This window comes from Adiantum capillus-veneris, chromosome 16, assembly GCF_014529385.1.
Source record: "Adiantum capillus-veneris isolate H3 chromosome 16, ASM1452938v2, whole genome shotgun sequence".
NCBI classification, from domain to species: Eukaryota; Viridiplantae; Streptophyta; class Polypodiopsida; order Polypodiales; family Pteridaceae; genus Adiantum; species Adiantum capillus-veneris.
Window position 1 is genome coordinate 147,647,817 of NC_140946.1, and position 13,267 is coordinate 147,661,083.

General features: G+C 46.5%; 1 protein-coding gene across 1 annotated transcript in view; it reads left to right on the plus strand.

Annotated features, from left to right (window-relative positions):
• Positions 1–13,267, plus strand: part of LOC147440033 (phosphoenolpyruvate carboxykinase (ATP) 1-like) — a 108,171-nt gene that overhangs the window by 4,222 nt on the left and 90,682 nt on the right. The window lies entirely within an intron of this gene.

Genomic DNA, 13,267 nt, shown 5'->3' on the forward strand with positions numbered 1-13,267 from the left:
AGAGTAAACTTTGGTCCTGCAAATACCACCCCAAGGTATGTGTATGCATCTGTGTACTCTATTGTATCCTGGCCATATGCAAATGTAGGTGCCGATCTCCTAACCCACTGCGGTGTGGTGTTAAACACCATAACTTTGGTTTTACCCAAGTTTACCGACAGTCCACTGTCCTCCGCGAATTTATGTAATGCATCTAGCTGCCTCTGCATTCCGTCTGGTGATTCTGCTATCAATACAATATCATCTGCATACAACAACAAAGGGATCCATGACCGTGCAAGTTGAGCCCCTCTGTCACCCTCTCTATCAATGTAATCTGATACCTCATCTATGTACATACCAAATAAAGTAGGGGACAGTGGGCATCCCTGCTTTACTCCAACTTCTGGAGTACGTACATAACCAGTTATTACTGACCCGTATAAGGCCATGATCCCCCAAATAATCTCTTTGGGGACCCCTAACTCTTGCATCCTGCGCATCAATCTGGCCCTTGGTACTGTATCAAAAGCTTTCCGAAAATCCACAAAGCAACAATACATCCTTCTCCCATTTGCTCTTCCTTCCTCAATAATGGCTCTGAGCGTAAGAATATGATCTAAAGTGGAATAACCCCTTCTGAATCCAGCTTGTCATGTTGCTCTTATGCCCTCATTCTCTGCCCATCTACTCAATTTTTGTTCAAGAATGGATGCGTACAGTCGGGTCAAAGTGTGACCTACCATAATGGTACGGTAGTTCCCGGGTATCATAGGATCCCCTGACTTGAAAATAGGTACGATAGTAGATAATTTCCAAGATTCAGGTAATCCTTCACACATGACCCGATTAAACAGACGAGCAAGGATTTCTGAAAGTAGATCCCTGGCATGGATCAGATGTTCTGCTACTAAACCATCATGATCATATGCTCTTCTTGTCTTCATCTTATCAATGGATTTTTCCACCATTTCCGTAGTAAAGAAAGTACTAGTAGCAGGGCATGGCTCTAGCGGATCTGGTAATGGAGGCTGTCCAGATACCATATATAATGATGTTACATATTGACCCCAGATCTCAGGAGAAGTAATCGTCGGAGGCGGTGAGTGCTCTTGAAATAAGCGCCATGCCTCATGTGAGTCCTGACTCAAGAAGAGCTGATATAAATCCTTCTCCAGTTTGGCTAAAAATGCCCTTTTCTTGCGACGTACTATACGCCGAAGAGCAATCCGAGATTGCTTATATGTGATGATCCCAAGTGTAAGCTCTTTCTGGACCTGGGTTCTCGTCTCTCTGCATTCCTCGTCATACCAACTGTTTTGAGGCATGTTCCCAGCTCCTCTCTTCTGATCAGGTTGAGTATGTGGGTATGCCATTTGTGCTGCTCCATGTAGTATCTCTGTTAACTGAGAAGTAATCTCCTCTACAGTATATACTGGCTCGGCTGCCCACATCCTATTATAGATCTTTTCCACATAGACTGAATCAGTTTCTGGCGTGAAAGTATATCTTGTGTGTGTCTTCTTCCTTCGTACTTGAGAGGCATTGTATTGGAAGGAGATTGATAAGGTCAAGAGAGCATGATCCACTGCAATCCCAACCGGTTTGGGTCCCACCTTAAAGTCCTTGATACTAGAAATAAAGCTCGGTGAAGTCATGACATAATCCACTGTACTGGCCCCATGCCTGTGCGGGAAGCATGTGAATCCCCCAGATAACGGGAAATTCTCTAGACCATTAAGTATGGCCAAACCATGTATAGTTGCCATCTCCATGAGATGTCTCCCATATTCAGTGTGTTCTTTATCCTGTGAGTTTCTAGTAAGCTCCCTCTGTGATAAATCCACTTCTCTGAGCATTTCCTTTGAAGTATCATAGAATACTGCTTGAGAGTTGGCCGTTCTGGCATTAAAGTCTCCTAAGAGAACGATGTCTCCATCTCTAGAGAACTCCCATATATCATTATTCAATATGGAGAAAGGGGATTGTCCTTTAGGTGAGGAGTAGACTGAGGTACTTGGAGGGAAGTAGCATATAGCGATATATAGAAATCTACCTGTCTTGGCTCTCATTCTCACCCACATATACCTTGCTTGCTCATCTTTCCTGATAATCTGTAGTAGTGGTTTCAGCTCCTCTTTAAATAAGACTGCTACTCCTCCTGAACCCCGGCTACCCTATAGAGATCTCTTGTCTGGTCGACCAGCTGTTTCCCATAAATAACCCTTCACATGTGGCATACGTTGTCCCGGTATCTGGTGTGTCTCTGAGTAGAAAACTATGTTTCTGTCCCTAAAGCTGTCTTCAAAGGCACCTACATCTAGCCTATATTATCCATTACAATTCCACGCCGCTATCCGGAGCGTCGCCCCATAGGTCTCGCACCGTCATGCTGAGCGCTTTTCTAGAACCACTACTTTCCCTCCTCTATAAAAGTGCCGAATTTTCCCCTTTTCTCTTGCTGCCCTGATCTCTGGCATCAACTCTTGCATGTGTGCACTTGTGCCATGTAAGGTCATCTCCCAGGAAAATGTAAGGTCATCTCCCAGGAAAATACCGGTTTTCTTAAGAGTTGGCCTCTTTTTTAGAAATTCTTTCCTTATTTCTATATTCGGGAATCGGAGAATAAGTGCCCTATCCTTTACGTTTCCCTTCTCATCGATTCCTTTCTTGCCCACTCTCCATGCACTTGTGTGAGTAGGCTCTGTGATGCCCATGCGTTGTAGCAGTTCCTTCACTTCTTCATCTACATTCTCTGTCTTTGACTCTTGTGACCCGCACATGCAGAGCGCGAGTCTTCCTTTTCTGCTCTTCCTCAATGGTCATATTAATGATTGTAGAAGTAGGTGTGGTCTCGAGCATCTGGGCCTTCCCTTTCTTCGCATCCTCAATCCATTTCTCAGCTTCATCAACCTTTTCTTGTGTCTTCACAAGACGTTCCGCCCATGAAGATGCCGTTTTCGATTTTTGTTCATCTCCTTCCCGTAGAGCTTTCATCTGATCCTTCATGTCCTCGAGCTCCTTCAGCACCGAAGGTTGGTCGTCTCCCTTCTCCTTAGTTGTAGATTTGCAAGCCGCAAGTTCTCCTTTTAGCTCCGCGATTATTGCATCCTTTTCCCCCATGTGTTTTTCCATATTTGTTCTCCATGCTTCAAAACTTGCTACTACCTCATTGAGTTTCTTTTGCATAACACATTCTGTTACATTTACTTCGGCCTTGATTAGGTTTCGTAATTCCGTTTTCAAGATCTGAATCTCCTCATTCTGTATCCCCCGGATCTCTCTCCTTAGTTCTCTCATCATGTCTCCATACATGGAGTTCTTGTAGCTCTCAGCGCTCGCGTGCATTTCTTTCCTGATGTCATCTCTCATGTAGTTTAGCTCTGATTTGAGCATCATCTGGACCTTCTCCATCATTAGTTCATCATGTATCTTGGACGTTTTCCCCACTCGTAATGATCCTGGTGATAGTATAGTATCTCTGTTTCTCCGCTTAAATGTAGCTGTTGTTTTTTTTGGGGTGGTGTAGCTATCTACACCCGGCCCTTCCCCTTCGGTAAGTGGATCCATCGAACCCAAGCCCCAAATGTGGGGTAGGGTACTAGGGAGAATAGGGCAACTTAAAAGATTTTATCTTAAGGCTTAAAAATTTTCTCTAAATTTGAACATAAGGCTGGGACTTCCTACGCGTAGGTGAAGGGCGGGGGGGGGGGGGGGGGGGGGGGGGGGGGGGTTGATGCGGCGCGTATGCTGGGACTTGCTACGCGTAGTGTTGCTGGGACATGCTACGCGTAGGACTTCTCCTGCCTTGTCGTGAGAATCCTGCAGCCACGCCTGTGGAACCCTAGCCACCGCGAGCATTGCAGCCCTACGCAGCGCCTAAACTCAGCACCCACGCAGCGCCTGCTGACCCCCTGGTTCGTGTTGTTCGCTTGCTGACCCCCAGTCGTACCCAGCGCTGCCCTGTTCGTGACAGCGCGACCTCGCCACTGGCTGACCTGCTCAACCCTGCGCGTCGTCACCCCTGGTGCCGTGTCACACCACCGCTGAGAGAGAGAGAGAGAGAGAGAGAGAGAGAGAGAGAGAGAGAGAGAGAGAGAGAGAGAGAGAGAGAGAGAGAGAGAGAGAGAGAGAGAGAGAGAGAGAGAGAGAGAGAGAGAGAGAGAGAGAGAGAGAGAGAGAGAGAGAGAGAGAGAGAGAGATGTTATATTAACATCTTCAAAAGGCCAAAGTGACCTATGAGACCAGAAAGTTACCATGTGGTGGATCTGATACAAAGTCAGAGTAACAAGATGACAAAATGACAAAATAAAATACTATGGAATCCTAAACTGCTAGGTGTGAACTAAGGAGCTAGTTGCGATAGCTAGCTCACAAGAGATCCAGCATCGGTCGCTGGCGGATCTCATCAATCTCCTCCATGGTCAGTAGTCTGATTGGGCGTCGTCCATGTCGGGCCAAAGTAATCCGAATCCTCTAATGCAGCCCCCGTCGATGCTGTGTAGTCCTCCGCAGTTGTGGGCGTCTGGATCTCCCCAGCTCGGTCGCTCCGTCGATCAATGTGCCTCTGCTGTGAGGCGACGAGCTCTGCTGTGGTAGTAGCTCCTCCGGGCGTCCAGTGGCAGCTCTAAAGAAGTCTGTGATTTGTCTCTGAGACTGGCTAGCCTCTCCTCTCATCAAGCTCTCTCTGTGTCTGCGCAGCTCGAGCAAAAACAAACCCAGGCATCTCTGATCCTCGTACCACATGACTCTGGAGAGTGGTCTAAAGCCCTCTCTGAACAAGAAATGGAAGCGGCCTCGTATCTCGTAGTAGACGGGGCAGTGGCATGTGTAGTGCAACTCTGTCTCAGGCTTGATGTCACACAGGGGGCATGTCCTGGCCTCTGCTGGTACTCCGCTGTATCTCCTAGTCTCGATTTGCAGCTGGTGTGAAGATGTGCGTATCTAGCCAATAGCACATCGTATCCCATGAGACAAGTGGGTGTCCATGTATCTGGGCCTCGTCACAAAACTGTCCTCCGTAAGCTGGAGAAGATGCTCTCTGTAGAAAGCCATCTTCGTGCCCAGCTCCTACGCTGGCTGTATCCATGTCCTCCTGCTGTCTAGCTAAGTCAGGTCCTGGCGGATGAGCCTGGTGATCTCGGACTGTGTAAGAGTCAGAGAGGGTGCATCCAGTGAGTATTGGAAGGGGGGCAATCTGTCTATGCTGAACCCATGCGCCTGAAACCATGATGTCATCTCCCCATACCAGCATGCTGATTTCCCTGCATGGCTAACTGTCGAGAGGACTCAAGTGCAAGGCGGGCGTATCTGTCTTTGGGAAGTTCCCACATGCGGTGTATGAAGGAGATAGATCTGGTGAGCGCCTCAACCACTAGTGGGGGGGCAGCTAGCTCTGCTCATATAATAGCACGTGGTACTGAATCCTTAGCTCTAATGAGCCGCGAGATCATAGAGACCAGAGGCTTCTCCATGTCCCCCCATCCATCAGTGCGGCTTGTCCTCCCGTGATGATCCGATGAAGGTCCCCAAATCTCAGCTCTATAAAGCAATGCAGAAGCCACCAAAGTGTCAAAGAGTCAGAGCTTCGTCCGAGGCTCCTGAAACTGAACTTGTGAACACATCCTTTTCAATCTACCCAATGCTGCATGGGCTCTGGTGAATCTAGTCTCTGCTGCCCTCCTCAATGAAAATGCTGGCCCACTAAAAACCACTCCAAGGTAAGTGTAAGCATCTGTATACTCCACTGTCTCCTGGCCGTATGTGAATGCGGGTGCTGACCTCCTGATCCACTGTGGGGTGGTATTAAATACCACGACCTTGGTTTTACCAAGGTTGACAGGCAAACCACTTTCCTGGGCAAACCTATGCAAAGCATCCAAGTGACGTTGCATCCCCTCCGGAGAGTCGGAGATCAACACAATATCATCAGCATATAACAATAGTGGAATCCATGTCCTTGCCAGTTGGTTCTGGGGCATGCTCCCCGAACGGCGTCTCTGCTCAGGCTGGGTATGTGGGTATGCCTCTACTGCTGCATCATGTAGTGTCTGTGTCAGTCTAGTAGTAAGCTCCTCCAGAGGTCGCCCTGGCTCCTCTGTGCATAGGCGTCTGTAGATCCCATCTATGTATACAGAGTCCGTCTCCCGCGTGAAGGTGTAGCGAGTAGGGGCTGCTGCCCGTGGCCTGTGTGCTACACTAAACTGAAAAGAGATGGTCAACGACACAAGAGCATGATCCACTGCCACGCCAACAGGTCTGGGCCCAACCGTGATATCTAGGATACTACGAATGAGGCTTGGCTGTGCCATGACATAATCCACTGTGCTGGCTCCACGTCTGTGTGGAAAGCATGTAAACCCCCCCGTAGTGGGAAATCTGTGTAGGCCATTCAAGATGGCCAATCCATGTGCAGTCCCCATGTCTATCAAGTGTCGTCCATAGGCCCGTCTCTGCAACATCCAGCTCTCTCAGCATCTCCTGTGAAGTATCATAAAATGCTTTCTGATGATGGGCAGTCCTAGCATTGAAATCCCCTAGAATGATGATGTGACCATCTCTAGAGAACTCCCATATGTCATCATCCAAAATAAAAACGGGGGACTGTCCTCTAGGTGGTGCATAAACTGACGTACTTGGGGGAAAGTAGCAAATAGCAATGTAAAGATATTTGCCTGTCTTTGCTCTCAATCTCACCCACATGTACCTAGCTTTCTCATCCCTGCGGGCTATATGTATCAAGTGGCGACAACTCCTCCCTGAATAACACTGCCACTCCTCCTAAGCCTCGTCCTCTGTGCTCTGATCGTGTGTCCTGTCTACAGGCTGTCTCCCATCTATATCCACTAATGTGAGGCATAGACTGCCCAGGGGCTTGATATGTCTCAGAGTAGAAGACGATGTCTCTTCCCGTAAAACTATCCTCAAAAGCATCTACATCAAGGCGCATAGATCCATTACAATTCTAGGTGGCAACTTTGAGTGTGGTCCCATAGGTCTCGCACCGTCATGTGGAGCGCTGCTCTACAATCACCACCCGACGAGAGAGAGAGAGAGAGAGAGAGAGAGAGAGAGAGAGAGAGAGAGAGAGAGAGAGAGAGAGAGAGAGAGAGAGAGAGAGAGAGAGAGAGAGAGAGAGAGAGAGAAAATAAAATGTTATAATAAACATCTTCAAAATGCCAAAATGACCTATGAGACCAAATTGATACAATCCTTGTGGATCTAATCCAATGTCTGGGTACAAAAATCAAACGAAGTAAAGTGAGACTAAAATTGTCAAAGTGGAATTCATCATCATCGTCATCATCATCATCCATGCCCGAGGATGCCTGGCATCGGGCGTTGTCCGAGCATCGGTCGCTGAAGAGCTTCGTCAATGTCTGCCTCTGTAAATAGTCGTACTGGGCGTCTCCCATGTCGTGCTAGGATAGTCCCGATTCTCTGGTGAAGCTTCTGTCGATGTCGTGGTCGCCCCCGTAGACATGGGCGTCTAGCTCTCCTGAGCTCAATGGCTCTGTCCACTAATACACCTCTGGTAGTAGTGGGCTCTGAAGTCTGCTGTGAAGCATGCTCATCCGCTCTAAAGAAGTCGATGATCTCCCTTTGTGAATGTCTCCCACTACCTTGTCTCCTCAAGAGACTTTCCCTCTGTCTCCGCAGCCCTAGCAAAAACAACCCGAGATATCTCTGATCCTGATATCTCATAACTCTAGCCAACGGTCTTTGAATAGACAATAGAAGCGGCCTCATATCTCATAGTATACCGGACAATGACAAATGTGATGTAACTCTTATCTCTGGCTCTATATGGTGGTGATGCGATGATGTGCACATTTGACCAATAGCACATTGTATCCCATAGGATAAATGAGTGTCCATATAGGCCGGTCTCATCACAATCCATCCTTTGTTAGTTGGGGGAGATGCTATCTATAGAAAGCCTCTTGAACCAATCAATTTTGGCAATGAATAACTGATACAATGTACAATGGGGGCAAGGGGTCACATATATACCCACCTCAGTAAATTGCCCTACCTAGACTTTGACAAATAAGTAAAATAAATACTTAAAAGCCAAAATAAATAATGGGATCACTTTGGGCAATTCACTTGAGATGCCAAAACTCTAACAATCTATGCGTACCAAAGAGATGTGTCTCCTTGTGAGGCAAGCTGCCGAGAAGACTCCAAAGCTAAGCGAGCATATCTATCTTTGGGGAGATCGACGGATTTGGTAAGTGCCTCTATGGCCAGCGGGGGAGCAGCAAGCTCTGCACAAATAATCTCATGTGGTAGAGAGGCCTTGGCCCTAATCATCCAGGAAATCATAGAGACGAGAGGCCTCTCCATACATCTCCATTCATCAGTATTGCCAGCTCGGCTATAATGGTCTATTGATGGTCCCCATAAAGCATGTCTGAAGTAACTAATGTGTCAAATTGTCACGTGACACATCCAACCCTATGTGTCTGTGGACAAGCTACAACACGACAAGGGTTCAGTGAGTCCAGTCAGTCTAGATTAGAAGTGATCTGGCACTTTTGTGAGTCTATTCGTAGACCGTGCATGCCCAGTCACTTAGTATAGATGCATATCCTCTGGTTTCACACAACATGATCATAAGCATTCCCATCAGAATCCATCAGAATCCTTCAGTGGAATTTTCCAGTGCATTTAGCCTATTTTACCTATTTTTGATATTTTTCACTTATTATTTTTAAGTGACTTTTGTTGGAAAGTAGGTAGGGCAAATTGAGTAAGTTTGTATATAAGCAAACCTAGACTTGCACTAAATAACAGAAGAGGCAACAGGAGCCAAGCTCAGCAGGCAACTTCTCAACAAGACCCCTTGGCGGTTTTCCCATCCATGCAAGATTCTCCTAGCGTTTTCTCATCAACAGATCACCGCGATGGAAGCAAGTTCAGCCACTAGCGTTTTGCATCAGCATTCATCGCCAGAAGAAGTTCTAGACAAAGCTAGCGTTTTTGACATCAGCATGCCTAGCGTTTTTGGAAACACCTCAGCCTAGCGTTTTTGCATGTCCCAGCGATTGCAGATTTGCCGCAATAGAAGACCTTCAAATTCAGCCATAAGAAGTAGCAGATTCAGCCCAAAAAGACCATTAGTTTTCAGCTTGAAGAAACCTCAGTTTTCAGCCCTAAACCTGCAGATTTTCAGCGACAAAGACTCACAGAAAACAGCCCCCAAATCAGCATTTTTGGACCAGTCGCAGATTTCAGCCCATAGTGTTTTTGGACAGCAAATACAAGATTGCAAATTTCAGCCCTAGTGTCCGCCTCATCATCCCTGTCGTAGTCGTCAACATAGCCTAGACTTGCATCAGTCTCATGCATCACCATTGTACCAGATTGTGCAATCATAAGTAGACCACTCTTGCCGACGAGAGTGGGGCCTTCGGATGAGGGTTTTACAACGTCTCTGGTGTCGTATTTCTATTCTCTCTCTATCTCTCAGTCTCATACACTTGCACGCACAATGTCCATTCACTTGTTTGTGATCATAGCATTCTCTCATTAAGAACGGAAGGCTCTACCTTCCATAAGAACAAAAGGAACCTTGAGCACAGTTCGGAGCACTCATCTTGAGCAAAGCGCAAACATTCATTTCGCTGCACCTAACATTGGTATCAGAGCTTTGGCAGTGTTCTGTATCACTCAAGGAAAGAACCACAAGAATCACAAGAATTTTTTTTGCTTGTTGCGGTCGCACGAACCCAAGTTCAATTGGGCGTGTCGATTCCTAATCGTGTTTTTGAAGAGTGACAGGAATCCCAAGAAAGAAGGGCTTGTCAAACCTCCCCTTGTGTCTCTTTTCACTCATTGAGAGCGGACCGTGCACTTAGCGGCCGGCCAATCGACGTGAGGTGGGAAAAAGCAACCTTGGTGTGAGCGCAAGGCTGCCAAGGGGTGCGCCCGCGGAAAAGAGTAAAACTTGGGTGAAGAGAAGATCCTTCTCAAATGCGGTTTGCAAGCGAAAGAAAACCTCAAGAACCTCAAGACCCTCAAGAACCCAAGAATTCAAGAACCCCAAGAACCCAAGTTCCTCGTGAGCTTAAGAACCCAAGACCACAAGAACCCACGACTTCAGATTGGTCATCACTCGAAGCGGAATGGATACTTCGCGTGGAGGTGATGAGCATGAGAGAGGCGAAGAAGAATTTTCCCCACCAGGAGGTTTTTCTGACCCTTCCCCATCTACGTCAAGGATTGCACTAACTCCTATGGAGGCCTTGGACCAGATGTTTATGAAAAGGAAGTTAGAACGCGAAGCAAGAAATGCAGAAAGAATGGCAGAAATGGAACGCAGACACGCAGAAAGAAGAGCAGAAATGGAGCGCAAACACCAAGAAAGAATGGTAGCCGCCTTCAAAGAAAAGAGCGACCAACACATGAAAGTTCTTGCGACTCTTTTCTCAAGTGCAGGCACAAATGCAAGAGATTCGGGAGAAGGAGACTCTCTGAGTCTCTTCTTCTCCAAAGCATGATACACAGGATTTGCATGATGATAAGCATGATGATTTTTTGAATGATAATGATGAGCATGATGATTTGCATGATCAAGATGTGATTTGTCACAAGCATGATGGTTTGCATGAAGATGATGTGATTGTTCACAAGGAAGATGTGGTAGTTGATGCTTTTTCTAACGAAGCTAACATCGTTACAGATTCGATCAATCACGAAGAATCGATCTTGGCTTTGGAGTCGAGGTCCACAGATCCCCCACAAGAAGATTCGATAGGTCCCGAAGAACCGATCTTGGCTCTCGAGCCTAGGTCCAAAGAACCCTCACAGGAAGTATTATGTGTTCACATGATTGATACGCACGCATTGTACGAGTGTTTCATTCGTGATCGTTTCTTGTATTTTAGTCAGCGTATTTATGTGATCCCTTTTCCTAGGCATGACATATTGTACGTTGAGCACGTTTCACTCATGAATGAGCACGAATGTATGCGGATTGTTCATGAAAAGCTGAAAAGTATGCATTCAAGGAAGTCACATTCCACGTCTCTTCCTTGGTACGACACAGTTGTAGAAAGAGCACATGAAAGAATGAGCACCAAGCATGGGCATTTCCGTTGTGAATTGCCACAATTGATTGATTTAGATCATAAGAGAAAGATTCGATCTCATTGTTTGCATATTTGTGGTGAACGGTTTGGCATTGGTTCATCTACATTGCATGCACAGTCTTTGAGGAAGACAAGATTTTTTCCACTCACTTTACATGGAATAGGTATGTTCATGGTTTTGTGTTGGAAATGGGTTCAATAATTTTCAGCCATGGAGATTCTTGAAGAAGAAAGAAGCATGACTCTCGACGAAGTTGAAGCATTGAAGGAGCCACAGAAGACTTTGTGTCGCTTTCGGCACGGCCCAAAGAAGCAAGCGTTGCAGACCTTTATGAAGTTCAAGTACCGCACGACCCACACATCAGAGTGGGCCGGCGAAGAGTCCCTTCCAGGATTCCGGATGCTATTGGCAATCTCCCTCGACGCCATACAGTTCGGTACCAGTACCTCACTTTGAAAAGGAGGGGATGTCACGTGACACATCCAACCCTATGTGTCCGTGGACAAGCTACAACACGACAAGGGTTCAGTCAGTCCAGTCAGTCTAGATTAGAAGTGATCTGGCACTTTTGTGAGTCTATTCGTAGACCGTGCATGCCCAGTCACTTAGTATAGATGCATATCCTCTGGTTGCACACAGCATGATCATAAGCATTCTCATCAGAATCCATCAGAATCCTTCAGGGGAATTTTCCAGTGCATTTAGCCTATTTTACCTATTTTTGACATTTTTCACTTATTATTTTTAAGTGACTTTTGTTGGAAAGTAGGTAGGGCAAATTGAGTAAGTTTGTATATAAGCAAACCTAGACTTGCACTAAATAGCAGAAGAGGCAACAGGAGCCAAGCTCAGCAGGCAACTTCTCAACAAGACCCCTTGGCGGTTTTCCCATCCATGCAAGAAGAATCAGCCCTAGCGTTTTCTCATCAATAGATCACCGCGACGGAAGCAAGTTCAGCCACTAGCGTTTTGCATCAGCATTCATCGCCAGAAGAAGTTCCAGACACAGCTAGCGTTTTTGACATCAGCATGTCTAGCGTTTTTGGAAACACCTCAGCCTAGCGTTTTTGCATGTCTCAGCGATTGCAGATTTGCCGCAGTAGAAGACCTTTAAATTCAGCCGTAAGAAGTAGCAGATTCAGCCCGGAAAGACCATCAGTTTTCAGCTTAAAGAAACCTCAATTTTCAGCCCTAAACCTGCAGATTTTCAGCGACAAAGACCTATAGAAAACAGCCCCCAAATCAGCGTTTTTGGACCAGTCGCAGATTTCAGCCCATAGCGTTTTTGGATAGCAGATACAAGATTGCAGATTTCAGCCCTAGTGTCGGCCTCGTCATCCCTGTCGTAGTCATCAACATAGCCTAGACTTGCATCAGTCTCATGCATCACCATTGTACCAGATTGTGCAATCATAAGTAGACCACTCTCGCCGACGAGAGTGGGGCCTTCGGAGGAGGGTTTTACAACGTCTCTGGTGTCATATTTCTCTTCTCTCTCTATCTCTTAGTCTCATACACTTGCACGCAAGTGTCCATTCACTTTGTTTGTGATCATAGCATTCTCTCATTAAGAACGGAAGGCTCTACCTTCAATATGAACAAAAGGAACCTTGAGCACAGTTTGGAGCACTCATCTTGAGCAAAGCGCAAACAGTTATTCCGTTGCACCTAACACAAATAGCCAGAGCTTTGTACGAGGTTCGAGAAACTGAATCTGTGAACACATCCTCTCCATCCTCCCCAAAGGTGCGTTTGCTCTCGTTAGTCTGGTCTCTGTTGCTCTCCTCAAAGAGCACATTGGACCATTGAAACCACTTTCAGGTAAGTGTATGCGGCTGTATACTCAACCATCTACTGGCCATTTGTGAAGGTCGGTGCAAATCGCTTGACCCACTGCGCTGTGGTGTTGAACACCATAATTTTGGTCTTGGCAAGGTTCACTGACAAGCCGCTATCGCTAGGGGGAATATGTGCAATGCATCCAACTTCGCTACATCCCTCGGGCAAATCTGAGATCAACACAATATCATTTGCATACAGTAGTAATAAAATCCATGTCCGTGCTAGCTGTGCCATATCAAATGTTTGCTTGATTGATGCCCGAATGCGTGCTCTCTCTACCCATCTACTCAGCTGCTGCGCAAGAATGGATACATACAACCTTAGTAGTGTTTGCTCAATCATGATAGTA